The sequence below is a fragment of the Chiloscyllium plagiosum genome, chromosome 23 (assembly GCF_004010195.1).
Source record: "Chiloscyllium plagiosum isolate BGI_BamShark_2017 chromosome 23, ASM401019v2, whole genome shotgun sequence".
NCBI lineage: Eukaryota > Metazoa > Chordata > Chondrichthyes > Orectolobiformes > Hemiscylliidae > Chiloscyllium > Chiloscyllium plagiosum.
In genome coordinates, this window is record NC_057732.1 from 50,295,524 (window position 1) to 50,322,205 (window position 26,682).

At 41.2% G+C, this 26,682-nt stretch overlaps 1 protein-coding gene across 3 annotated transcripts in view; it reads left to right on the forward strand.

The window, feature by feature from the left end:
* prkcq (protein kinase C, theta) overlaps positions 1-26,682 on the forward strand; it is a 173,946-nt gene that overhangs the window by 2,198 nt on the left and 145,066 nt on the right. Inside the window, exon 1 of one of the 3 annotated variants that reach the window (XM_043714127.1) lies at positions 8,605-8,671. The exons of the other annotated variants lie outside the window; for them this stretch is intronic. The gene's annotated coding sequence lies outside the window, so the exon portion shown is untranslated. Of the gene's footprint in view, positions 1-8,604; positions 8,672-26,682 lie in introns of those variants that run through there. 3 annotated transcript variants of the gene reach the window in all.

The following is a 26,682-nucleotide window of genomic DNA, read 5'->3' on the forward strand; positions in this document are numbered from 1 at the left end:
TCCATGCCCCTCATGATTTTATAAACCTCTATAAGGTCACCCCTCAGCCTCTGACGGGAAAACAGCTCCAGCCTGTTCAGCCTCTCCCCATAGCTCAAATCCTCCAACCCTGGCAACATCCTTGTCAATCTTTTCTGAACCCTTTCAAGTTTCACAACATCTTTCCGATAGGAAGGAATCCAGAATTACATGCAATATTCCAACAGGGACCTAACCAATGTCCTGTACAGCCACAACATGACCTCCCAACTCCTGTACTCAATACTCTGAGCAATAAAAGAAAGCATACCAAATGCCTTCTTCACTATCCTATCTACCTGTGACTCCACTTTCAAGGAGCTATGAACATGCACTCCCAGGTCTCTTTGTTCAGCAACACTCCCTCGGACCTTACCATTAAGTGTGTAAGTCCTGTTAAGATTTGCTTTCCCAAAATGCAGCACCTCGCATTTATCTAAATTAAACACTTACACTTTCTGAGCTGGTTAGGAGTAAGGAATGCTGTGTCTTTTGAATGGCAATGTCATTTGAACACGGAGGAGCTGGCGATATTTTTGTGTTGGAAGTTCACTGTAAAATGTCAAAGGCATTTCTCCTTGTTTGTTTCACCCAGGAACTTATCAAGGATAAAATGCATAGAAGGGCATAAAATACATTCAGCAAAAATTCAGGGAGCCTTAAATTGTTAGCAGAAAGTGAGGACTGCAGATGCTGGAGATCAGAGTCAAGAGTGTGGTGCTGGAAAAGTACAGCAGATCAGGCAGCATCTGAGGAGCAGGAGACTCGAGGTTTCGGGCATAAGTACTTCATCAAGAATGCTTATGAAGGGTTTATGCCTGAAACGTTGATGCTTCTGCTCTTCGGATGCTGCCTGACCTGCTGTGCTCTTCCAGCACCACACTCCCAACTGCCTTAAATTGTTGACAACGTGACTTACTGAACTGTGCTGAAGAGGTCAGGTGACAATGTTACTGGACAGTAATCAAATGGACTCCAATTAATGTTTGAAACTTTGGTTCAAAGTCCACCACAACTGCTGCTGCAATTTATTTTGAATATAAATCTTGAAGTTAGGCTGATGTAATGATTGCTGTAAAAATCCATCCGAATCACTCATGTCTTTTGCTGCTGTGACCCACACATGTGACTCCAACTCACAGCAATTTTGGTTTACACTTAACTCTCCCAGCAAGCCACTCAGTTTAAGGGCAGTTTGAGATGGGTAATAGTTGCTGGCCCAGGCAGTAATGGCCCCACATCCTGTGATCAATTTTTTAAAAAATTAGAAACTTTGTGATTACAACTTAAACTGTCATTGCCAGCTGCAAATGAGACATCATCACTCAGCTTCATTAAAACAGCCGAAGTGTGGATGTTAGCAATGATACTGAGAATAAATAATCAGTTTAAAGATACAAATTCAAACAGGTTTACCAATAACTTTACAATGATTATTAAAAGTGTATTTTGGAATGGTTGCAGAACAGAAAAAGGCCATTCAACCCATCCTGTCTATTCTGGGTCCTGCAAGATCTAAGTTTGTTCTCTTCAGAGAATAATCTAATTCACTTTTAGATATCATGATTGACTCTGTCTCTATTGTATGGTCTGATTGTGCAGTCCAGCTCCCAACAACCTGCTGCATAAAGTTATTTTTCTTCAAGGCATGCCTCAGCCTGTGCTTCGGTTCCTCTGATTTTCAATTTTTCAAGTAATCAGAACTTTATCCCCCCATCTATTCTGTTCTGACTTCTCAGGGTTTTATAAATCCCCCCTCAACCTTCTGTTCAAGAAGAACAGTCTAAATTTCATCCCTGTCTGTATGGAACTGAAAGTTCTCATCCCTGGACATTCAATTGTCTTCCCGTCACTCCCATAGGATAGGTGCCCAGAATGAAACACAGTAATCCAGGTGGTGGTGGTGAGGTGACAATGTCACTATAAAACCCGTCACAGAAGTGGCAATGGCAACTCACATCGATTATCGTAAAAACCCTATAGGCTCACTAACGCCCTGCAGAGAAGGAAATCTGCCAGCCTTACCTGGTCAACATGTCACTCCTGATCCACGTCAATGTGCTTGACTCTTAAATGACCTTTGAAATGGCCTAGCAAGCTACTCAATTCAAGAGCAATCAGAGATGGGCAATCCAGTCTTAATAATGACACCCAAGGTGTGTGAAAGAATAAAGAAAAATATGAGAAGGTCAAACCAGTTATTTATACCGATTTACCATAGCTTCCTTGCTTTTGTACTCTAAACCCCCATTTTTATAAAGCCTAGAATTTATTTACCCATCTCTCAGTTATTTCCTTCAATGCTTTCTACACATACACACTCAGGGCTCTCTGCTCCTGCACTCACTTCAGAATTGTAGCTTTTTAATTTACATTGTCTCTGACTGTTCTTCCTATCAAGATGAATCACTTCACACTGCTCTGCATTAAACTTGTCCACCGATTCCACCAACCTGTCCATGTCCCTTTGTAGTTTAATACTATTCTCTACACAGTTCCCAATCCTTTTGTTTTATTCTCATTAGCCCCTGCTGGTTTCTTTGGTCCTAGTTGACTCTTGTTCTTTATCTAATATTCAGGTGATATTGCCTTCACCTGAAGTTCCAGTGGGGCTGCAGTTTATAGAGAAGGCAACCTGAGCAATCACCACTTTGCCCACCAAAGGCTTGAATTTTTAAATAAAATGTAATATTTCAGAAAAATAAATCACTTTGTGATTTGTGAAGAAGGGCCACTGGAAAGAGTGCTCCCTTATTAAGAAAAGCCACCTTTGACAACACAGCCCTTCCATCGCCGTTTTCCCCCTATAATTTCTGATACAATTGGAAAATTTTCAATCCTTCTTGTTTTGCGTTTGAAAATTTACAATTTCCAGCTCCGTAAGTAAACCAAACCTCAGGCTGGAACTAGACACTGAAACTGGTCTGGGAGCTTATGCGTTCCACATGATGTTGTACGTCTGCAACCAAAACAAATGTGAATATTTTCAAAGTTAAGCAGAATGATGCAGTGTACAGGACGGGTTTGATTAATGGTTCAGTACTTGCAGCAACAACTACTCTGCCAACATATGTTTAATTGAGGTGACTAGGCTTCCACATCTTGATCAAACATCATTAAACAATTAATCTGATTCAAAACTGAGTTGAGACATTTTTATACCTTCAAAAACCATACTTATGTGTCATTAGATCATCCCTCTTTCCCACCTCTGAGACGGTGCTTTCAATCACCCCCTCTCCTTGCCGTTTTCCATTTGAAATAATTTCCTTGTTTCTCCCTCTGGTTAATCATTCTTAGTTACTGCGTCATGTCTACAGGTTGTTCCTATAGATGTGAATGGTAGTTTGGAATCTGGGTCGGAAACCTTGTTTATATCCTTTCTGGTTATGCTGCCACCCTGAAGCTTGACCTTTCTCTGCAAAACAAAAGTGAAACACTAAGGACATGAGGATTCTGAAATGAAAGCAGGGATATAGTATACACAGCAGTTCTGCCCGAATCTGTGGAGAGAGAAAGAGAGAAAATGGGTAGAATCTTCTGTTCTGGCTGACAGTGAGTGTGGAGGCAGGATGGGTACTTGATGGGGCAGGGATGGTGTGTCACCCAAACCCAATCATTCCCCCAACCTTCACCTCATTATCGACCTTCCATTGTCATTCAGGCAGAACCAATCTCTGCCCTTCCTTACCACACCCCCTCCATCACATCATGATCCTGCTGCACTGTGAAAACTCCCCACCTTTGTCTGGCCGCTCTGCTGGGTGGACTTGAGGATTATCAGATCTTTTCGTGAAATGACAGAGCAGACTCAAAAGACCAAATGGCCTATTTCTGCCCCTATGTGTTAAGGTTTTGTGGACCATAACCACAACAATTCTGTGGGGAGGTTTCCTCATCGCTGATGGTCCTAACAGCTGTGAAATATCTTTAAATACCCTGGCATAGCCAAAACCTGTGGCACCCCTGTATAGCTCTTTCTGCCTAAGTTGCACCCAACAGTGGCGCTGCCTGGTTCTGCAGGATCTCGGCTGGGGTCCTCGCACCTTGTTACTCTGCCTGCCATCCTGAATTGGAACACATACTCTGTAAGATGGCACTGAGCGGGTGGGTAGGTGCATCACACATCAGATCCAATGGGCTCAGGCTATGGGAAAGGTCCCAGCAACAGATCCCTAACATCTGTGTGTGTGAAAATCCAGCTCCGAATGTCATCTCCAGGTGAAGTTCAGTTAAATGGCAAGTCGTCACATTTAATTTTTCTCTTTATTTAATATAGTTTTTTAGTTTTATATTACGAATAGTTAAAGTAAAATGTAAAAATTGCAAAAGCAAGGTTGACAATGAAACTTTGTAAGAGACTGATCCAACCTTATCTGGAGTATTGTATTTAAAAATAGTCACATACAAATGAAGGTAAAGACTTTAGGAAGGAAGCTGAAAGATTTATGAGGATCTCCAGAGAAATATATGGCTGGAGAAGCTGAGAGTATTTTCTGTTGAATGGGCATTTGGAAGAGATGTTCACAATTATGGGGGTTCTAGGTGTTCCAATTCACTCAGGGAGTTCCGGTTGCTCTGGCAACACAAATTCTCCACTTGCAAATCGTAGTCTGGAGCAATGCATATTGACTTTCTCTGTAACATGGTTCTCCCACACTTACTGCGTGCCATTGGTGTGTGTTGGAAAGGTTTACAAGTTGATCATCAAAACTGTGTGGTCATCTTTTGACCACACCTTCCTTAGTGATCAAGGAATGACTTGGAATTATTCAGTTTTGAAGTCTGAGGAAGGGAGGTTACCCACTGCACCTTAAGAGGGGTTCTAGACAGAATACATTGAAAGAGGCTGACATGAGGAACAATTTTTCTATGCAGGGAATGGTTGTGATCTGCAATTCCTGCATGAGAATGTAATGGAGCAAATTCAATGGTGGTGTTCAAGAGGCAATTGGAGAAGCCCTTCAAGGAAAATAATTTGCAAGACTGCCAGAAAAGAGATTGGCCAAATTGCCATTACAGTGAGCCAGCACAGCTCCAACAGCTGAATGGCCTCACTCTGCCCTTGGACAATTCTCTGTTGCGGTGAAGAATTGGAAATAGGAGACCTCTTGCTCCCCTGTCAGGGATCAGGCTGTTTCAGCCATGTGTGTTAATTCAAAAAATGCACTGACAGTCTCAGTAATATTTCCCTGACACTTCTGCAACCTTTCCTCCCACTCCCCGGTAATGTTAACAGTGTTGAAATATATATTTCTCAACGTAAATGTCATTTTCACCTTGTCCTGTGCTCTATTCAGCTCCAGTACCCTGATGGGAGTGTTTGTAAGGTTTGTTGGATTAAGTGGGTCAGCAATCCCCAGCTCTCCAGTTCCAGGTGGTCTCTGAGTACTGGAGGAGGTCAGTGTATTGCCTGTTCAGATGGATACCTATGCCACAAGTTACTTATCTTGTAGCTGGGAGATGTAGGGGTGTGCTGTTGTACAACAGCAGGAGGACTCACATCCATTCTCAGGACATTTGCTTTGCCAGACATCAGAGCAATAGATAAAGCAGGTCTTAGAATCATACATCACAGAAGAGGCTCTTTGGCCCATTAAGTCTGTTCTGCCAAAACCCGTCGAAATCTACATTAGTTCCACTTTCCAGCATTGGGCTTATAGGTTTCATGTCCTCATCCAAGTTTTTTTTAAAGGTTATGAGGTTTCCCACTTAACCACCTGGAGAAAGTAAGGACTGCAGATGCTAGAGATCATATTTGAAAAGTGTGGCACTGGAAAAGCACAGCCGGTCAGGCAGCATCTGAGGAGCAATAGCCCATCAACACATTCCTGATGAAGGGCTTATGCCCAAGACATCGATTCTCCTGCTCCTTGGATGCTGCCTGACTTGCTGTGCTCTTCCAGCGCTACACTTTTCAACTACTTTAACCACCTCCCCAGCAGTGCATTCCAAACCCCCAACACCCTCTGGATGAAAAACCTTTCCCTCAAATACGCTCTGAAATTCCTGTCTTCCACCTTAAAAGTGTACCCCCTTGTTAGTGAAGGGGAATAGTTGCTTTGTCTCCACCTTTCCCCCTGCCTCTCCTCATTGTGTCCGTCTCAATCAGGCTTCCCGTTAACTCTCTCTGCTCCAAAGAAAACAACCTGAGCTTATCCAGCCTCTCTTCGTAGCGAAAGAGCTTCAGCTCAAGCAACACCTTTCAAATCTCCGTCCAGTGCCATCATTTCCTCCTGTAGTGAGGTGATCAGAACGGCACACATTAAGCCAGTTGTGACCCAACCAAAGTCCTGTACAGCTCCAAGCTGGATTTGATGGGACTGTGAGGCCAGTTTCAGTTATCACAGTGGAATTTAGAAGAATGAGGAGGGATCTTTATAGAAACATCTGAAAGTATGAAGGGAATAGAGAAGAGAGAAGCAGAGAGGTTGTTTCCACTGGTGGCTGAAACTAGAACTGGGGGGCATAGCCTCAAAATAAAGGGGAGCAGATTCAGAACAGAGCTGAGGAGAAACTTCTTCAACCAAAGGAATGTGAATCTGTGGAATTCCCTGCTCAATGAAGCAGTTGAGTCTAACTTGAATATTTTTAAGGTAAAGACAGATTTTTGAACAGAGAAGGAATTAAGGATTACGGTGAGTGGGTGGGTAAGTGGAGCTGAGTCCATGGAAAAGTCAGCCATGATCTTATTGAATGGGGGAAGCAGGCTCGATGGGCCAGATGGCCTTCTCCTGCTGCTCTGTCTTATTTCTTACATTCTTAATGTTATGGTTTTACCAGAGTGCCAAATAAGCAAGAAACAGTGATGTGAAATGCTTCTGTTCACAGCCACAATAGGGAGTTACCAGCGTTTGCTTTTGAACATATGACCATGAGAAATAGAAACAGGATAAGGTCATTCAGGATCTGAGCCAACTGTATTGCTCTATTGCTTGATGAGATCATAGCTGATCTTCAACCTCAATTTGACTTATCAGTGTGCTTTGACTTATCACTTCCATTCCCTCAAATATCTTTCCATCTCATCCTGGGAATATTCTACAGCTGAAAACCTACGGCTCTCAGCAGTGAAAATTTACAAAGATTCATAAACTGAGTGAAGCTACGTTTCTTTAAAACAGTCCTCCTTAGTCAACATCTTCTGTGCTCACTCTCTGATTCCAGTTTCTCCAACCGAGTGAAATAGTCCTGTGGCACATAGCCTTTCATATCCTCTCAGTGACCTCTTACGTTTCAATGAGAGTTCCTCTCAGTCTTCTACACTTCAGAAAGTGTGGGCTTATTCTTCTCCTGATTGATTCCTGGTACAATAATGTTGTCCTCTGTTTATTACAGAGCAGTTTGAAATAGCCAAACAGTTTACTCCTCCTTTCTCTTAGTTTCTTGGGAATCAGTCTAGCCTAGTTTTGTTGCATACCTGTACTCGATCCTTGGAGATGGAGATTAAAACAATGCACAGTAGATTAGATTAGAGTGTGGAAACAGGCCCTTCGGCCCAACAAGTCCACACCGACCCTCCGAAGCGAAACCCACCCCTACCCCTACATTTACCCCTTACCTAACACTACGGGCAATTTAGTATGGCCAATTCACCTGACCCTGCACATCTTTTGGATGGTGGGAGGAAACCGGAGCACCCGGAGGAAACCCACGCAGACACGGGGAGAATGTGCAAACTCCACACAGTCAGTCGCCTGAGGCGGGAATTGAACCCGGGTCTCTGGCGCTGTGAGGCAGCAGTGCTAACCACCGTGCTGCCCACCGTGCCTCCAGCCATGCTGTCAGCAAAGGTCTGTACAACTGTAGCAAGACCATTTTGTCTATCAGGGTAAGCCGCTTTCTCTTTCCTTTGATTTTAGTACTTTCTGTCTCCCTTTACTTATGGAGAAAATTAAAAATCACACAACACCAGGTTGTAGTCCAACAGGTTATTTTTGGAAATACAAGTTTTCAGAGGGCTGCTCCTTCATCAGGTAGCTAGCTCTGAAAGCTAGTGCTTCCAAATAAACCTGCTGGACTAGAACCTGGTGTTGTGTGATTTTTAAATTGTCCACCCCAGTCCAACATCGGCACCTCCACATCTTTTGCTTTTGGTGTGTGCCAACGTTCGAGGTTATGAGTTGAAAACCACCTGCCACTTGCTCCTGTTTTCTGAGCTTTGGTGATTCAGTAACTGGACACCAGTGTCCAGTGGCTTCAGGAGAAATTTAAACTACATTTCCAAGCTTAGAAATTGTTATTTTTTAGTGTAATGAAAAGTTAGATTAAGTATGAGCACCCAAACAGGATATTAAACGTTACAAATCATTATTGCACATTCTAATGTAGCTAACTACAGCATGCAGTCTGGCTGTGGGCAGTGCAGAATGGTACTAAAGTTTAATTCTGTCTGTATCGAATTTGCAGATCCCACAAACTGGGGTAAATGGTCATTCAACTAACCTGCTCTGCCCACAGACATGATCACTATACAATGATCAAAAATGAGTACGTTGAACTCAGATTTGGCTTGGCTTCCCGTCCTTGCCAACCAGGAGCAAGCTAACACTCACTATCTTGCATTACATTTGTCTGGCATTGCAGAGAGTGGAGGCTTGGCTTAGAGAGCAGGAGAGGTGAAAACTGAGGGGGAAGACATTTCCTATTTACAGTGAGTACAGCAGTCCCTTCTTCAATTATCAGCACACACCATCAATTGAATAATTATGCAGAAAGCTCTAACCAAAAATAAAAGGGACACCATCAGAGGATTACACCTGCACATCTTTTTCAAAAGTAAACACAGCCGTTTAACAGACAATGCAGGATGTATGCTAACCACTAACTTTGAGTTAGAGTACAGGAAGCCTTGATAATTACACGTTAGGTTGTTAACTGTGTCATCATTATGGCTGTGTTAGGTTTCTAGCATTTTAAAATCTGCCGTCAATGTTTAATTATGCAAACCTCTCAAAAATAAGTTGCAACTATTCTTTTTTTTTTCTCTTTTGATGGTTAATGGTTTCAGTCCATTTTGCAGCAGTCACATCCACGGGAAGTAACATTGACTACACCTGTATCCAACAATGCAGCTTTCTGTTACGTAATATGCGATCAATGCCAATTTTGAGGTTTTGAGGGCTTAATGCAAGGGGTGGTTAAAACTCAGTTAGCATAATTCCTAAAACAATGCTCTGAATTTTCATGCACTTCACTGGATCGTCTTTGCTTAGTTATATCAAATAGAAAGTCAAAGATGCAAAAGCGAGACAGTTCTTTACATATTTAAATTGCGGACACTGAAATCTGAGTTGTTCACTTATTTAAAAATGCAATCATTCTAGAAAAGTGGTCTTAGGTCTTTTTCAACTCCTGAGATTGACAAAATTAATCCAGCAAGGAGAGGAAACATGTCTTTACATATGTTCAAATCCTTTCTCATTCAGCTTATCTGAAAATTCTAATTCATTTCATGTGGAATTTTCCCTTTATTTTGTTTCATGTTACTTAATTTGAATTATTGGCTTATTTGAATTGTTTTAGTGCAGAATAATTGGATTATCAGCAATTGACTGCAGAACCTTATCACTTCTTTCAAAAGCATATCACTGGCACGCATCCAGAATTGCTACTTTGAAGTGAAATGACAAATTGCTGTTTCCTCTATTGATTTTAAGGCTTTGTAAGAGGAGAAGGAATTGGCTTTCTGTGACTTGACAAGTGGGGCAACTGTTTCATGCACAGCAAAATTCAACAAATAGAGGCCAGTTATTCTCTCTTTACTTATTGACCAAGTGAGGAATACTGATGGAAACTCAAAAGGTTATTTTACATGTTTTCACATTGTGTCATGGGAGCTTAAAACTCTGTTTAAGATTTCATGTGAATTAAGGTCAGTACTTGGTTTAATGCAGCACTCCCCCTGTACTGCATTGGACTGTTAACTCAGATTACAATCTCAAATACAGGATTGAGTACTGCATGGTCAATCTTTGTAAACCTTATCAGAGAGGCAAAATACTCTTTCCATTGGTCTGTGTGTTGATTGAAGCATTTGGAAGAGGAAATGGAATTAGTGAAACAGTTAAATCATTGGTACATTGTGCATTCCTCCCTATTTACAAGCTGCATTGTCAATAGGTTCCTTCTTATAAGACCATAATAGTAAGTGTTGAACGATTGTGTGATCCAAAATTAGTTATTTTTGAAAATCCTCCAATTTCTCTCTAAGTGGCCAATCCTTTTCATAGAATGTAAAAGTGATATATATTAACCCTTTGGTAATCATTTCAATCCTACAAGAAAGCCCAGAGTAAGAAAAATGCCATTCACCCCCATGGAGCAAATTTCATGCAGTAAATGTAGGGGTTTAGTTTGATTTGGTTGAGTTCAGTGGAATGGATGATAGTGAACTGTGAATTTTTTTTGTTTGCTTTCCATTGACAACAGTTGATTTTACACTATCGCGCAGTATCAAATTGGTTCCCTATATCCATCTATTCATTCAAGTATGGACTTCCCTCTGTTCCAAACAGTTGCTCAACTGAATTTATGAAACCCTAAGTTGCTGCTTCTGCCTATTTTATAATTTATTGCTGGACTTTTTATTTCTTTATCTTTCTAATTTTTTCCCTTAAGAATTTGTACTTAAGAATCTGTACCTAGGTACTTTGGTACCTAAGATAGTGCCATAAATGGCAACTTCTAAACATTTCACTCTATTCATGTGAGTACATGTGGCAATAAACTTTATCCTAATTATAACAAAAAAAGTAAACTTGTAGAGAGATTTGAAGCTTGCTTTGCTGTGTGTGTGCACTTTGATGTAGTAGCACTATTAATTCATTTGTTTGGATCTCTTGATATCATGTGTTAATGGTCTTCATTAGTGGGAAAAGGTTTCAGAACCTTTCATTTGTGGAATTAAGTGGGTTTCTTCAAGTCAATTAGGTGCTATCTTGTCTGTGCCCTTTGAACTGCATATTCTCTATGTGTGTTTGTTTATTCTGTGCAACTCTGGCTATTTAGTGCCATTTTTAATTCATTTACGGATGTGGGCTTCACTGATTCGGAGGACATTTATTGCCCATCCCTAGTTGCTATTGAGAAGGTGGTGCCTTACTGAACTGCTGCAGTCCATTTTGTATAGGGACACTCACAGTGCCATTAAGGAGGGAGTTCCAGGATTTTGAACTAGAGACACAGAAGGATAAAGATAAATACTTCTGCTAATCTGGTAATGGCCTCAACATTGGCTTCTCCAGCTTCAAAAACCCTCCACCCGAGCCTTATCCCACATCCAGTACACCCCCACCCCCTCGCCTCCCTGACCTGACCTAACCTGTCCATCCTGCTAACCTATCCGCTCCACCCCTTCCCACTCGTAATGAAACTGCTCTTTTAACAAGGTTACCTTGTCCTTGGGCTTTTTTTTTTCAGGAGGTCATAAAAAACACAGACTGCAAAAGGTCTGTGCTTGGAAGGGTTTTGGGCCAGTCTTATTATAGCTAACAAATACTGCCTCAGGCAAAAGGCTTTCCAATTTAAAAAAAAACCTTGTACAATGAAAGAGGAGTGGCCAGTTCTCCCAGTTCAGCTTCTCTCTGGTTTCAGTTGGTTAGCAAGCAGTAGTGTTGTGAAGCTGCTGGACCCAAGAGAAGCAGAGCTATGCAGACCCTCTCTCTCTCTGACCTCTCTCCTATAAGATCCTGTGTTTGAATTTACCTTTTGTGCCAATGGGGTGTTTATAGATCATTGAATCCCCACAGTGTGGAAACAGGCCCTACAGCCCAACAAGTCCACACCAACCCTCCCGAAGAGTATCCTACCCAAACCCATTCTTCTACCCTATTACTCTATATTTACCCTCTAACTAACACATCCCTGAACACTACGGGCAATTTAACATGGCCAGTTCACGTAACCTGCACATCTTTGGATTGTGGTTGGAAGCCAGAGCACCCAGAGGAAACCCATGCAGACACAGGGAAATGCCTGTGTGGAACTGCCACAGTCTCCTGAGTCGGTGTCCTGAGGCAGGAAACAACCCCAGTTCCTTGGCGCTGAGAGGCAGCAGTGCTAACCACTGACCCACCGTCTGGGGATTGTTGCAACTATTTGGAAGAGTATCATTGAGTTGGGATGAATCTGTTGGGTTTTCGGAAAGGTTAGGTTATTCAGTATTCTGTTCTCTTTTGTTTGTATTTCATTTGGTAACCTTGTAAACGAATTGTTTTTGTTTAAAACTATTTGGTTTAACCAGCTTCATCCCACCTGGGAAATCCACATTACAACTGCTTAAAACAACTAGCAAAGTTAGGGTCTGGGCTACTTTCTTGAACTGTCTTGAAAGGGTCTGACCTGGTCCATAACATACTGACCAATAACAAAAACCCTCACCTGCATCTGCCATCACCATCCCACGCTCCGTTCCCTCACTCCAGCACCCCTCCCTCTATATACTTCTGGCTTCCTTTCCCCCTCTCCAGTCCTGATGAAGGGTTTCAACCTGAAACATTGATTTTCCTGCTCGTCAAATGCTGCCTGACCTGCTGTGCTTTTCCAGCTTCACATCGATTAAGTTCTGGCAATCGTTTACTGGAGGCCTCAAAGAGACACAAATTAAGGTTTTCTGCAAAGACTGTTACATTACAACAATGGCTCCAAGCACTTACAAAAAGCAGTTGATTGGCTGGAAGGAATTTGGGAAGTTATGAGGTTGTGAAAGGTGCCATATAAATCCAAGATTGCACCCTACCCCTCCAATCATATGACGATAGAAAGTGGCCGAAATAAAAAGTATGCAACTGTCATTCCAAGAATGTAAACAGAATCCAATGCAGCCATGATGATCTAATCTCTCTCAGCAAATCACTGGCACTTCCCCCCCCACTTTGCCCTCTCTCCCAACTTCAGCAGAAAAACAAAGCTGGTTCTTCGATTTCACAATCCTGGATGGGGAGGTGATGGCCAAGTGGAGTTGTTGTTAGACTGTGAATCCAGAAACCCAGGGTAATGTTCTGGGGACTCTGGTTCAAACCTCACCATAGAATTCAACTTCAATCTTTTTTTAAGAATGGAGTTAAGAGTCGAATGATGACCATGAAAATTCTGTCAATTTTCAGGAAACCCCAATTTGGTTCATTAATTTTCCTAATTTTGCCTACAGAAGATGTCAATGATTGCAATGGGGTTGACTATTAACTGTCTTCTGGACAGTCAGGGATAAGTAATAAATGCTGGCTGAGCCAATGGTGCTCACATCCCGTGAATTAATAAAAACAAAGGCATGAAAATGCTCCTTCAGAGGAAAACATTGAGTCTATTTGGTTTGCTAAAGAAAGCACATTCATAAGATGTCAGTAAATCTCAATGTCAGTGAGCCTGATATTGAGATTTACTGTAAAGAGAGTTTTTTTTTCATTGTGACAGAATTTTGGCAACAAATTAACAGAATTTCAAGACCAGCCTTTCACTCAGGAGCAGGAATATGTATTGCATCTTGTGTCCGCTCTGCCATTCAACAGGATCATGGCTGATTGCTTTGAGTTCCGAATTTTACATTCTCATCTACCCCCCGATAACCCTCAATTCCTCTGCCTCATAAAAATCTATCTATCTCTACTTTAAAAAGATTCCTGCTTCCATTGCCTCCTGAGGCACAGAGTTCCAAAGGCACCAAATTCTCTGAGAGAAACAAAGACTCTTTGACCATTAGGGCCAACCCCTAATTTTAAAATATGCTGTAGTTCTGGTCTCATCCAAAATAGGAAACATGCTTTCCATGTCCACTTGGTCAAGATTACTTGAGATCGCATACATTTCAATCTAGTTAGTCAATCAACATTTGTATCTTCCAGTGGAAATAAACTTAGCCTGTCCAAACTATCTTCTTAAGCCAACCCATTCATTCCAGGAATCAAGCTAATAACCCTCTTCTTTGGCTCAACATATCTGTCCAACGAAGCCACTGAGGAATCAACAAACCATAGAGAATTTCAATGTTGTTGCAGCATTTGAATCTTAGTTGGCATATAGCAGATTGTAGAATAAAGTATTAACATTTAGCAATTTTTAATAGCAAGACAGCTAACAATGGTGTAAAAATAATTACAAACCTGAGCAAATTAAAATTGATGTTGCAATTTGTATTCAATTTCAATCTACGATCTTTTACATCCAACCTTCATGTTACTGCGTGCTGATTTTATTTATCTCTTCAATCTTCTATGGACCTTAAGACTTTGCCTTGGCTTTCCAAGAAAATTATTTTTAAATGTGAGATCTACAGCTGTACTGATTTTACTTCACCCAGAGCCAACCGGAAAGTAGTTGCATTTCTAAAATGTAGTTCATGAACTCAGGATGTTTCATAGCACTCTGTAGGCAATGGAAAACTCTTGAAGTGTTACTGTCATGGCATTGTAGAAAGCAGGCCAGCCAATTTGCTCACCGGTGATGAGATGATGGCAAAATAATTTATAAACGGTAAAGTCACCATCAGGCTGCTTTCTCATTCAAGAGTGATGATTGGTGGTGATTTGAGCTAAGAGTCACCACACCTCCGGCAAGGGGAGAGGATGAAATAAGAGTCCTTCACTGTAACCTCAGCTGGTGTGGGAATTGAACCGACACTGTTGACATCACACACCAGTCATCCAGCCAACTGAGCAAAGCTATATTTGTTTAGTGTGTCTGTTGGCGGTTGAAGAATAAATATTGGCCAGAGTATCAGGGTTAATCTGCTGCTCAAATATTGCAGTGAAACCACGTGAGTGCGCAGACAGAGCCTCACTTTAACAACTAACCTGAAGGATGGTGCCTTTGGCAAGTTCTCAAAATTTCAGGTCTCTCACTATCTATAAAGCCCAAGTCTATTGCCACCTAATCACTGCTGATTAAGAACAACGTTTTGACAGCACATTTACCACAATACAACACCCTAAGGAGCAATTACCAAACAGAAATTGACACATAAGGAGATGTTAGTCCAAGAGGTGGGTTTTTAGGAACCATCGTTAAAAAGGAAAGGCAGGCAGCAGGAGAGGTCTGGAGTGGGAGGGGGGAGGGGGAGGGTTGCAAACCTCATCCTCTCCCTTTCCAAACCCTCATCCTCTCTCCCTTTCCAAACCCTCATCCTCTCTCCCTTTCCAAACCCTCATCCTCTCTCCCTTTCCAAACCCTCATCCTCTCCCTTTCCAAACCCTCATCCTCTCTCCCTTTCCAAAATTAGTCCTGCAAGAGAAGTCCTGACTTTTCATTTAAGATTCCAGTACAAAGATGTAATTGACTGCACCTTAACAATAAGCGATGACTGCTTGGCATTAACATTTCCTGTTTAATAAAATTATAACAATAAAGGATAGCCTGTGCCAAGCACTCACTGACTGCAAGCTTCCCTTTCCATAAATCAGGTAGAAGTGTGTCTGATTACATTAGATATTTATGAATTCCATTAATGCGTTTTGTGGAAGTCTGTTGTTGCTAATTTGATGACATTTAGCTTGAACCAAATCCAAGTCATCACCATGGCAATTGCAAATTGGTTGTTAATATGCTTAAACTAACATTATTGCAGCATCTACATGGATTTATGAGCTCGCTCACTCGCTCTCTCTCTCTCTGCTAGTTTCACAGCCACTTCCTATTCTCAATGTCTTACAGGGAGAACAATCTTTGTTAAATAATGTCGAATAAATCTCCCTACATTTACATACATCGTGATAATGCAATTCTTGCTGAAGCATTGCAGTATTTTTATGTTTTTCAGTGGCAGATGGTTACTCCTCTACCCTCAAAAAAATGCTTTTGAAAATTTATTTAATCAAACAAAAACTGCTGTATCGGTAAATGTCAATACAAGTTATTGCCTGATAGATTTTTTTTCTTGGCTGCTGTCCTTGCAGTATATCCCAGAAAATAGTGCACTCGGCCAAGAGATGTTTCATAAGGAAAAAACATTTTGTTTTCCCCATTTAAAGACCTTTCTTTGACATTTCTCTTGTTACCCATCCACCCACAGTCTCATCACCGCCCACGTCCATAGATAAGCATTTCACATCAGGAAAGGATGGGTGAGTGGCCTTTTTGCCAGTTGCTTGTTTGTGCTATGTACAAGTTTATAATTAAAACGTCCACAGAAAATGGCCTAGAGTGCTTTATTCCCATGTTCTATCAAGACACACATCAACACAATACACCAGCCTCTACCGAATGCAATATTTTTACAACTGAGTGAATCCAAAATCAGAGTAAGACACTTGTATTTTCATATTCACCCTAAAATCTGGAAATTCTTCTTTAAATCATCTCTACCACTCTATCTCCCTTTAAGCCATTCCTTAAAATATGCCTCTTTGACCAAGTTTCTAATCACCTACATGTCTGAGCATCACATTTTGTTTCATAAGAGCTCTGTGCCTTGGTGTGTTTTGTTAGGTGCCATACAGGCACAAGTCATTGCTATCAATATTACTGTCACACTGTCCGAGGGCCCAGTGTCACTAAATCAACTCTCTGCTCAATTTCACTACAATCCATTTTCAGTTGTGCATTTTGGAAGGAGATTAGAGGAGTTGGCAGTATTAATGTGGTGACTGAGGTACTGCCATGGTTACTTGTTCGATGATGCTGTGGTCATTAAGTTGGGCAAATTGTCTGAAGGAACATGAATTGTCAAACACATGCACCATTGTTTCTTTCTCCCTTACCTCAACCAATCAGCTGGCGGTGGCTGATGTGAACCTTGTGTTTTGGAAACATGATAAAGAAAAAATATACATTTATATTCTATTTTTTTATTTGGTGGTGTATTGATAATGTCGAAACTTTATTGCTGGAACAGCACAGCAGGTCAGGCAGCATCCAGGGAACAGGAGATTCGACGTTTCGGGCACAGGCCCTTCTTCACCTGAAGAAGGGCCTGTGCCCGAAACGTCGAATCTCCTGTTCCCTGGATGCTGCCTGACCTGCTGTGCTGTTCCAGCAATAAAGTTTCAACTTTGATCTCCAGCATCTGCAGACCTCACTTTCTCCTATTGATAATGTCATCAAACTAGTATTCCAAAAACTGTGCTAATTCTCTGAGAACAAGGGTTTAAATCGCATCATGATGTTGGAATTTAAATTCATAGGAAATAGGAACAGGAGTAGGCTATTTGGCCCCTTGAGCCTGCTCTGCTATCCAATAGGATCATGGCTGATCCGACATTCCGCCTTCCTGACTTTTCCCCATAACCCTTGATTCCCTAACAAATTGAGAATCTGTTGAGCTCAGTCTTAAGTATAGACCAGATTTCTTCTCCCACTGCCCTCTGTGGCAAGGAGTTCCAATGACTTTCAGCCCTCTGAGGGAAGAATCTTCTTCTCATCTCAGTCTTAAACTGGTACCCCTTTATTCTGAGATGATACCCTCTGGTCCTAGACTCTCCCATGAGGGGAAGCATCCTCTCAACATTTACCCTCTCAAGTCCCTTAAGAATCCTGTATGTTTCAATATCATCCTCTCTCATTCTTTGAAACATTAGTTCACATAATCCATTTGAAATTGAAAAGTCATCTCAATAATGGTGGCCATGAAGTTCTCACCAGTTGTTGAAAAAAGACCATTCGTTTCACTAATGTCCTTTAGGAAGGAAATCTGCCATCCTTACCCAGTCCGGTCTACATGTGACTCCAGGTCCACGCAGCAATGTAGTTGACTCTTAATTGTCCTCTGAAATGATTTAATAAGCCATTCATTTCAAAGGCAAATAGGTCTAGGCAATAAATGTTAGCTTTACCAATGATGTGCACATCCCATAAAAGAGTAAAGATAAATAATTAATTATATGCCCTGCCTATCATGATGTCAGGGCACCCTATAATAATTTGTGGCCATGAATTGGAGAATGAATGTGGAAGTGAAGACTGAGAGTAATAAGAAGTTCTAAGGTCCTAGTGAACAATAAATTATGGAAATTAATGGTGCAATGAATCTCGATATCTGACAGAGTATAGATTTGTATCTATGGGCTTTGGAACAAAATAAATGCAGAAGTTCAGTGAAGAAATGACCATAGTCATATTGATAATGTAATGACAGAAGAAAAGGTGTCATGTGGAGAAGGAGTTTAGAGGCGGAATAATTTTCAACGAAAAGTAAATATTGTGCCATGAGTTCAAACAGATATTAGTGATTTACGATTTTGAGAAGCAAGCAGATATTTTGTGGTATTGCTTGTGGGGAGTTTGAAGTAGATCAAGGAACCTCTGACACAATTTGTCGATCTAACCCTGGACCAAACATCTCACTCCACCCTGCACGCCCCCAAGTTTCCTGCAAATGCTTCAGTTTAAATTTGTGTTTAAAGTTAAGCCCAAAATTTGAAGCGTTGCAGGAAATATAGTCAACCATTTGGTTTTAATTGCACTTTCATGTCTGAACCGACAAGTGTTGTTACTTTTTGGTTCCTTGATTGCATTTTTATATTATCATTATAAATGACATTGAAAATTGAAATGTTTCCGTGATTAACTATTCCTAATCAAGCTGTGCCTGAAGTGTATGAATGATGGTTAAATTTACTTGAAATTGAATTTCAAACAGGAAGGCTAGTGTGATTCTGTCATCAGGCCAATTGTTTTGCTGGTTTCAGTTCTTTCTACCCATTTTCACATTCCACTGTCTTTTGATGACATTGGTGAAAAAGTTAGATCATGAGCATCAGCAATACAGGCAGATGAATCTGCATACATTCCTGGTTACCCCTTCAAAGGTACTCCCAGGCCTTAATACAGACTTTCTTTAGCAAGGTTGTAGTGGCTCAGTGGTTAGCACTGCTGCCTTATAGCACCAGGGTCCCAGGTTCAATTCCAGTCTTGGGCAGACTGTCTGTGTGGAGTGTGCACATTCTTCCCATGTTTGTGTGGGTTTCCTCCCACAGTCCAAAAATGTGCAGGTTAGGTGAATTGGCCATGCTAAATTGCCCATTGTATTAGGTGCCTCATTCAAAGGGATATGGGTCTGGGTAGGTTACTCTTTGGAGGGTTGGTTTAGGCTGAAGGGCTTGTTTCCACACTGTAGGGAATCTAATCTTTAAAAAAAAGGTCATTATGCCCAAATCTTTATTCATAAAATTTATTAAAAGTACATTGCCAAAGCGTTTGGACTTGTAATGACAGAAAGTGCAATGAAATGCAATGTCTTCTCCCTAAGGCAACCTCCACTCCTAGATGCCTCCACAAGGTTGTATTAGTCTTGTTGTTTACAGTGTACAATGTCAGGTACAATGCAGGGGAGTTGGGAAAGGTAGCACTCAAGAAAACTATTCTCAACGCATCATGCTCCACACGATATAATTTCAGTGCTCTCAGGAGGGAGCTGCTGTTGGGATTTGTCAGTGCTTTGTCCACATCTTGAGACAGAAGTGTGAAGGGCAGATTCGAACACACGCCAATTCTCAATGCAGACAATGAGCAGGGGAAGGCTTGGTCTCTGTGGTTAAATGTCTGAGGGCATTTCCCCCTCTCTTGTTTGTGCAGCATTTGGATGCAATTATGCAAAAAGCATACTAGAAATAAATTTTAAATTGCCTGATGAATAATTATTCTGTGGTGAGAGGGTGCCTCATTTTACCTAATGAGATAGTGCTTGAGGCACTGCAGGATAGTATGTGTGGGTGTTGGCATGACCATTGGAGAAGAACATTCTGGCAGCAATTCTATTTTCAGAGGCTGCATTTCAGAAGTCCTGATCATTTACACGATGCTCCTGTGGAGCTGAGTCATTCAAGGTGAGTTTACTGGAAGCTTTAGGTTTACCCCTTAAATCAGAGGTTGGACAAAGAGATGGAACTTTGGGTTTTAATTCTGTTGCACAGCAACATTGGTATTTGTCTTAAAAGAAAAGTAGGAGATAATTCAGGCTTTGAATTGTCAAAAGATGATTTCAGTGTTGGCATTGAACTGACATATATAAATTTTAACAAAAGTGAATATCTTGGCAAGTTTTCTTAAGTGTTTTATTCAAGTAAAATTGCAGCAAATAAATTTAGAATTGAAACACAGTGTTATTCTGACAAAACATCTCCTGCTACTAATCATAACCCTGATGTCCAAGTTCTGTTAGTGAGAGAGAAATGACCACGTTCTGTCAGTGAGAGAGAAAAAGGGAAGGAGAGGCAGGACTATGTCTGATATGAATTGAATAATGAAAATAAGCATAATGTCCTTTGACAAAGAACACGCAAAACTGGAGAAATTCAAAGAGTCAGGAAGTATCTGTGCAGAAAAACGAGGTTACAGATCGATGAACTGGAGAAAGAAAGAAATCTAAGAGTTTTAAGCCAATGGAGAGAAGCAGAATGGACAAAGGAGAAATCTTGTGATAGGGAGGATACTCAGTACAGATTAAATAACAAAAGATGGAACAAATAATAAAACAGAGTGGTAATGGATGCTCAGTAGCTACTACCTGCAAGGTACACTGCAGAAGCTCACCAAAGATCCTCAACAGCACCTTCCAAACCCACAACCACTTCTACCTGGAAGGACAAGGACAGCAGGTACATGGGAACACTGTCCCCTACAAGATCCCCTCCAAGCCAACCACCATCCTGACTTGAAAATATATCGCTTTTCCTTCACTGTCACAGGGTCAAAATCCTGGAATTCCCTCTCTAAGGGCATTGCGGGTCTCCAGGTGGACTGCAGCAGTTCAAAAAGACAACTCACCCCTCAAAGAGCAACTAAGGACAGGCAATAAATGCTGGGGCCAGCCATCTATGCCCAGATCCCACAAATGAGTAAAAATAAAGGTGAAGAATCAAAAGTTTTCTCCAATTAAGATGCAAATTGGTACATAAAAACCATCTGAATGGGATTTAAAAAAAGAAACAAGATGAAAACAAACTGTGGTAAAAGATTTGCTAACCCACGATAGGCCCACCAAAGCAAAATTGACTACACTGTACCAGAACACCCAGAATTCCCGAGCAGCTCACAAGCCGAATCAGACAGCATGCAGCGCACTTTAAGCTCCCATGGACCTGACAGAGCACCACAGATATCTCAAAGCCCTAAGGGCATTTTCACAACCCAGTAATTCCAAAGCCACACAAGAGCAGGACAGACAGACAGGCACCAGCAAGGACATGCTTCAGGAACAGGACAATGGAAGCACCTCACCACTTTAGAAGAGACATTAACATCTACCTGTGAAGAGGAATGGAACCATCAATATTGTCAGGATATTCATCCAATAACTGTTTTCTAATTAGCATCCTTGTAATTAAATTACTCCATTTCCAGACACGTTGTAGTTTCCCATTTCTTATTCAGTGTCACTGTGCAGCATTACTATAAAACTGGTCTCATTCCCAGATCTGGGAAGAGAAATTCTGATCTACCTGTACAGACTGTCAGTTCTGTGTCGGCCTAATAAATTTCTCTTCCAACGATATTGCTTGCAATAAAGTGTTTATCAATTTCACTTCGAGCTGTGTTTGGTGATCTCTCACCTATTGGACAAATTTCTCCAACACAAACCCTTTGTAACACAAACAGAGGGAAGAATATGGGCCAAGTGCTGGCAAATGGGACTAGATTAGGTTGGGATGGACGATTTGGACCAAAGGGTTTGTTTCCATGCTGTACATCTCTATGACTCCAATTGCACAGAAGAAGATAGCGGCTGGTATAAAATTAAAGTTGTTGCGTGTTGGGTCAATGCTGAAGTGCAGCTCCTACAGTTGTATTGGGCTTCACCAGAAAACTGCACACAGGCCGAAGACAGACACATCAGCCTGAGAGGAGAAAGTGAGGTCTGCAGATGCTGGAGATCAGAGCTGAAAAATGTGTTGCTGGAAAAGCGCAGCAGGTCAGGCAGCATCCAGGGAACAGGAGAATCAACGTTTCAGGCATAAGCCCTTCTTCAGGAGGGCTTATGCCCGAAACGTCGATTCTCCTGTTCCCTGGATGCTGCCTGACCTGCTGCGCTTTTCCAGCAACACATTTTCAGCTCACATCAGCCTGAGAGCAAAGTGAGGAGTGAACAACACAAGCAATGACAAATCAAGGGTCATCCTTGCTACCTGAGCAATCGAGAGAACTGTTTCACAAAATGGTTACCCAATCCGCGCTTGGTCTCCCCAGTGTACAGGAGGCAACATTGTGAGCAACAGATACAGCAGACTGGAGCGAAAGATGTACAAGTCACTGTTCACTTGGAAGGCCGTGAATCACATAAAGATAGCAACAAAGCTCAACAGATAATGGGGAAGGCAAATGGAATTATTTCAAAGGGAATGGAGTATAAAAGTAAGGAGGTTTTGTCAGAATATTGAAGAATGAGAGGTAATGTTATTGAAACATACCAAGTTCCTACTGGACTTGACAAGGTAGAGACAGAAAGGTTATTTCCACTTGAGGGAGAATCTAGTACCAGAGGGGAAAATCTTACAATGAGAGATCGCACATTAAAGACAGGAAAGATGGGCCAGCGACAACAGACTGTGTGTGGAATGGGGTCAGTCTCCTTGCTATTGGAGGGGGCAGCATCATCAGCAGTGAGAACGTTGCTCCTCCCAGAGATCAATATGAGACTTGCAGGCTGACTGAGACTCCAGGCCGTGGCTAGGCCTGGGAGCCTGCATCAGTGGTTCTAAACACTTTTTTATAGAGATAAGGCTTAGACTTTCAGGACATTTTTTTCTTCCTTTTCGGCTTTCTCTTATTTCTGCTGCTGTTTTTTTAAATTCTGGTTTTGTCACAAAGGTGAAGAATGATGACTTTTTCAACTTTTCACTGTACTCACGTAATCTTATACTTGAGTACGTAACAATAAATTATAATTCTAATTCTGAAAAATAATAGTAATGCTAATTCTGAAATGAGGTGTGATTTCTTCTCTCAGAGAATAGGGAATCTGTGGAATTCTATACCTTGAGGGTGGGTCATTAAGTCTAACCAAGATTGATGGATTTTTAATCAGTAAGGGAATCAAGGGTAATGGGGAAAAGGCAGGAAAATGGAGTTGAGGATTATCAGATCAAGAATAACTTCATTGAATGGCGAAGCAAACTCAATGGGCTGAGTGGCTTCCTTCTGCTCCAATGTCTGATAATCCTGCTAGTCTTTCACAGTGAGAAGAGGGGAGGTGCAGGGACAGACTTTGTACCTCCTCCACAGAAAGGTGCAATAAGAACTGCAGGGCATGTTAGGAATGACTGAGCATCCCAGAGAAGCAGACCCTGTAGGGGGGTGGGGGGGAGAGGATGAGGGGGAAAATGTGTTTGATCTTCCCCAGTGAGTAGGAAAATATTGTAGGTGACAGAAATGGTGGAGGATGATGCGTTGAATATGATGGGATGGAAGGTGAGGACAAGGGGAACTCTATCATGCTTCTGGGAGGAGGGGTTATGAGAGAAATAGGTTGGACTCATTGGATGACCATGTTAACCGTACGTGGGAATCTTCAATCGAAGGAAAAGGTAGCATTGATGTGAAAAGTAGCATCAGATGCGCAGGGGCAAAGACACTGAAATAATGGAATGGAGTTGTTTTGGTGTGAGGAAACATGGCTAAAATAGTAGCAGGAAATGAAGTTGAAGGTGAAAGAGTGAAAGTTGGAAACAAAGTCAATGAAACTTTTATGTCAGAAGCCATTTTAATCCTCCACTTTTCTGCCATGCTGACATCTCTGTCCATGGCCTGCTGAATGTTCCACTGAAGCTCAACACAAACTCGAGGGACAACACCTTATCTTTCTCTCAGTACGTCAATGCACATTTGGAAATTGTATTGATCTCAATAACTTGAGATAATGGCTTTAATTATGAGGTTATGGAGTTTATTACAGTTCTAGACGGGAGACCTCAGGTTGTTAAGCCTGAGGAGGAATGGGCTGGCTTTATTCACCTCCCTGTTGATTGGCCACAACAAGGTTAATGTTAAAAAAAAGGATCCTTTGTGGATGACTTTCTCCCAGACTAAACAAGTTCATGTTTTTAAAGGACGCAATGTAACCAAGACCTCTTGGTTTATCAAGAGTGAGTTTATTAGTTAGACATGAGATAAATAATGCAACAAAAATTGACACATTAGAAATTAGAGGTGAGTCAAAACGAATGTTGAAAAATAAAAACAATATCAAGTTCAGTCTCTGAGTTTCATTCCATTTGATGATACCAGTAGGACTGATGTTGGGAGGTATGCAGTTGATTTCGACCTGCTTGGCTTTATAGGTCAGCTTAATGCTTTCGCCCTGTTTCCTTTTAACTGTGGCTTCATTTGTTTTCTAGCTTCTAATGAAGAGAGAGAGGCTTCCTCTTTTTTGAACCTGGGGTTTTCTCCGTTGTGACCCTGACAGTGCACACTTTAGCACTCTAGCACATACCTCAGTTTCAAGATTGGTTCTTAACCCAAATGTTTTGTGTATTCTTGAAAGGGGAACAAACCTAACATGTCCCTCACCCAGATCGTTGTCTTTTCTCCCAGCATATTCACAGTCTGAGTTAGCTCGCAGGAGATCAGTGTTCAGTTTTCTTTACATTTCTCATTTTGGCATCCTTCTCTTTGAAGCTTTCTTGAGACCCATCAGGTAGAGCATTCCTGTGTCTCCCTCAAAGCGGAGGGTCACCCGCACAGGCCTTGCAGACACTCATGGAATTCCATTGCTCAGAATTTATATACTCACTCATTTTTGCTGAATGTTCGCTTTTTTAAAAAGATACACGTAATTAAAAATGAATACTTCCAGAGGTGATCCAGGATTAGGATCCATCATCATGACATTCCTGTCCGGACTGCAATCTATTTGATTTAATTCTTCCCCTGTAAGGGGCTTTAGAGAAAAGGGAGCCACTTGGGTTGGTTGCAATGCAGAGTGATTCCACCTGGGTGGTTTCAATTCCAACACTCTCGTTCTCAGTCTCTCCCCTCGCCTGAGGTGTGCTGACCCTTAGGTTAAACCACCACGAGTTACCTGTCTGCCTCTAATGTAAGAGTAGTCCTATGGTCTGGTAGGACTATGGTGACTTTACCTTTTTTAGAGAAGCTAATTACAACCCACCAGTAGGTGGATATCCCAATGACCAGCAGCAACTCAAGATCACCTCGAGGAACATTTCCACAGGGTGAGGTGGAGCCAGCAAGCTAACATGTCAGTCAATGGCACCAATATACACTTGCCTCTGTGCTAAACCCTATAACAACCTAAACCTTTAACCTGACAATGAGTAGAGGTGAGGAAGCCCTTTGGGAAATCAGACTTTTTTGAGATAACAACTGCTCACAGGATTTGACAGATAGAAAAGGCAAACAGTGAGTGTGCCCTTTACTTAATCCAGATTAATTTTTCAAAGATTGTGAGATAAGACTGAAGGTAAAGAAAGACAAACTGAAATGACTAACACCAGCTTCTGCCTTCCATCATCATCCACACATGATAGAGCTTCCTTGCAGCGTTTCAGTGACATTATTGTGAACTATTCATTCATAGCACGTTATGCAAATGCCATCTAAAGGTTCAATATTGAAAATCCTTGTCTTAATTGTTTAAGCAGAGAAGTTGACTGTTTATTTTAATTCCATTCATATTTCTGTTAAAATGCCAGTCAAAAGAATCAACACAAACACAGCAATTTTTATTCCAGGAACGTAACACCTGTTGTTTCCAAATTGAGCAAGTTGACCATCAAAGGTATGCCAGGGGTCCACACCTAAACAGGGAGTCCCTCACACACAGAGTGCACGTGTCTACATGTGACAATGCTAAATCAAATCATATCAGTTCATAGAAATAAACCGTAAAACAAAGAAGAGCTTTTATTTTAAATTACAAAAGTCAGCTTAAAATTGTGTGCATGTACAGTGAAGTCATCAGCAGAGTTTTAGTTAATAGTGAATTAATGAGCGTATTTTAATAAACCAGCATATTATGATAATATTATGTTATGGTAGTCACATAAATAATGTTTAAGACAAAGGAAAGCTTCTCTTTTCATTTTCAATAATTATCTCTAATTGTGCGTATGATCACAATGTTGGCAAATAGAGCCAAGAAAAAAATGAACAAACTCACATAAAAGTAGAGATGATAAGATTTTCTTTCAATACCAAAATATGACATTTGAAGTCCCAACTCAAGCCAGTAATCCTGCTTTCATTCAGTAGAGTTTCAGATATCTACAGGTCATTCTGCTACAACGCACGTTTCCTCAGTGCAAATTAGCTCTAACATGATTGATGAACTGTGGATATTGTTTGGATAATATAAACTTCCTACTGAACGGATATAACGATTTTCTGTTAGCAATCCTCCACAGCACAATTTTCTATAGCAGTTTTCTATAGCATGATGTCACAGAGGAACACAACTATTTCGTTATTGCAGAATAACCTGTACATCACAAGAGGTTTGAGACTGAGGATATAAAAGACATAATAAATAAAAATCCGGAATCCTGGATTGAATGTTCTTTATTTTTATATAGATATTTTTATTAGAAATTTAACATTTTTACAAGTTTACAAAAATAAACAAGTTTCTATTGTAAGTTTCTAATAGATCTCCCCTTAATCTTCTAAACTCCAATGAATACAATCCCAGGATCCTCAGCCGTTCCTCATATGTTAGACCTACCATTCCAGGGATCACCAGTGCCAGAATGTCCCTCCTGAGGTGTGGGGACCAAAACTGGACAC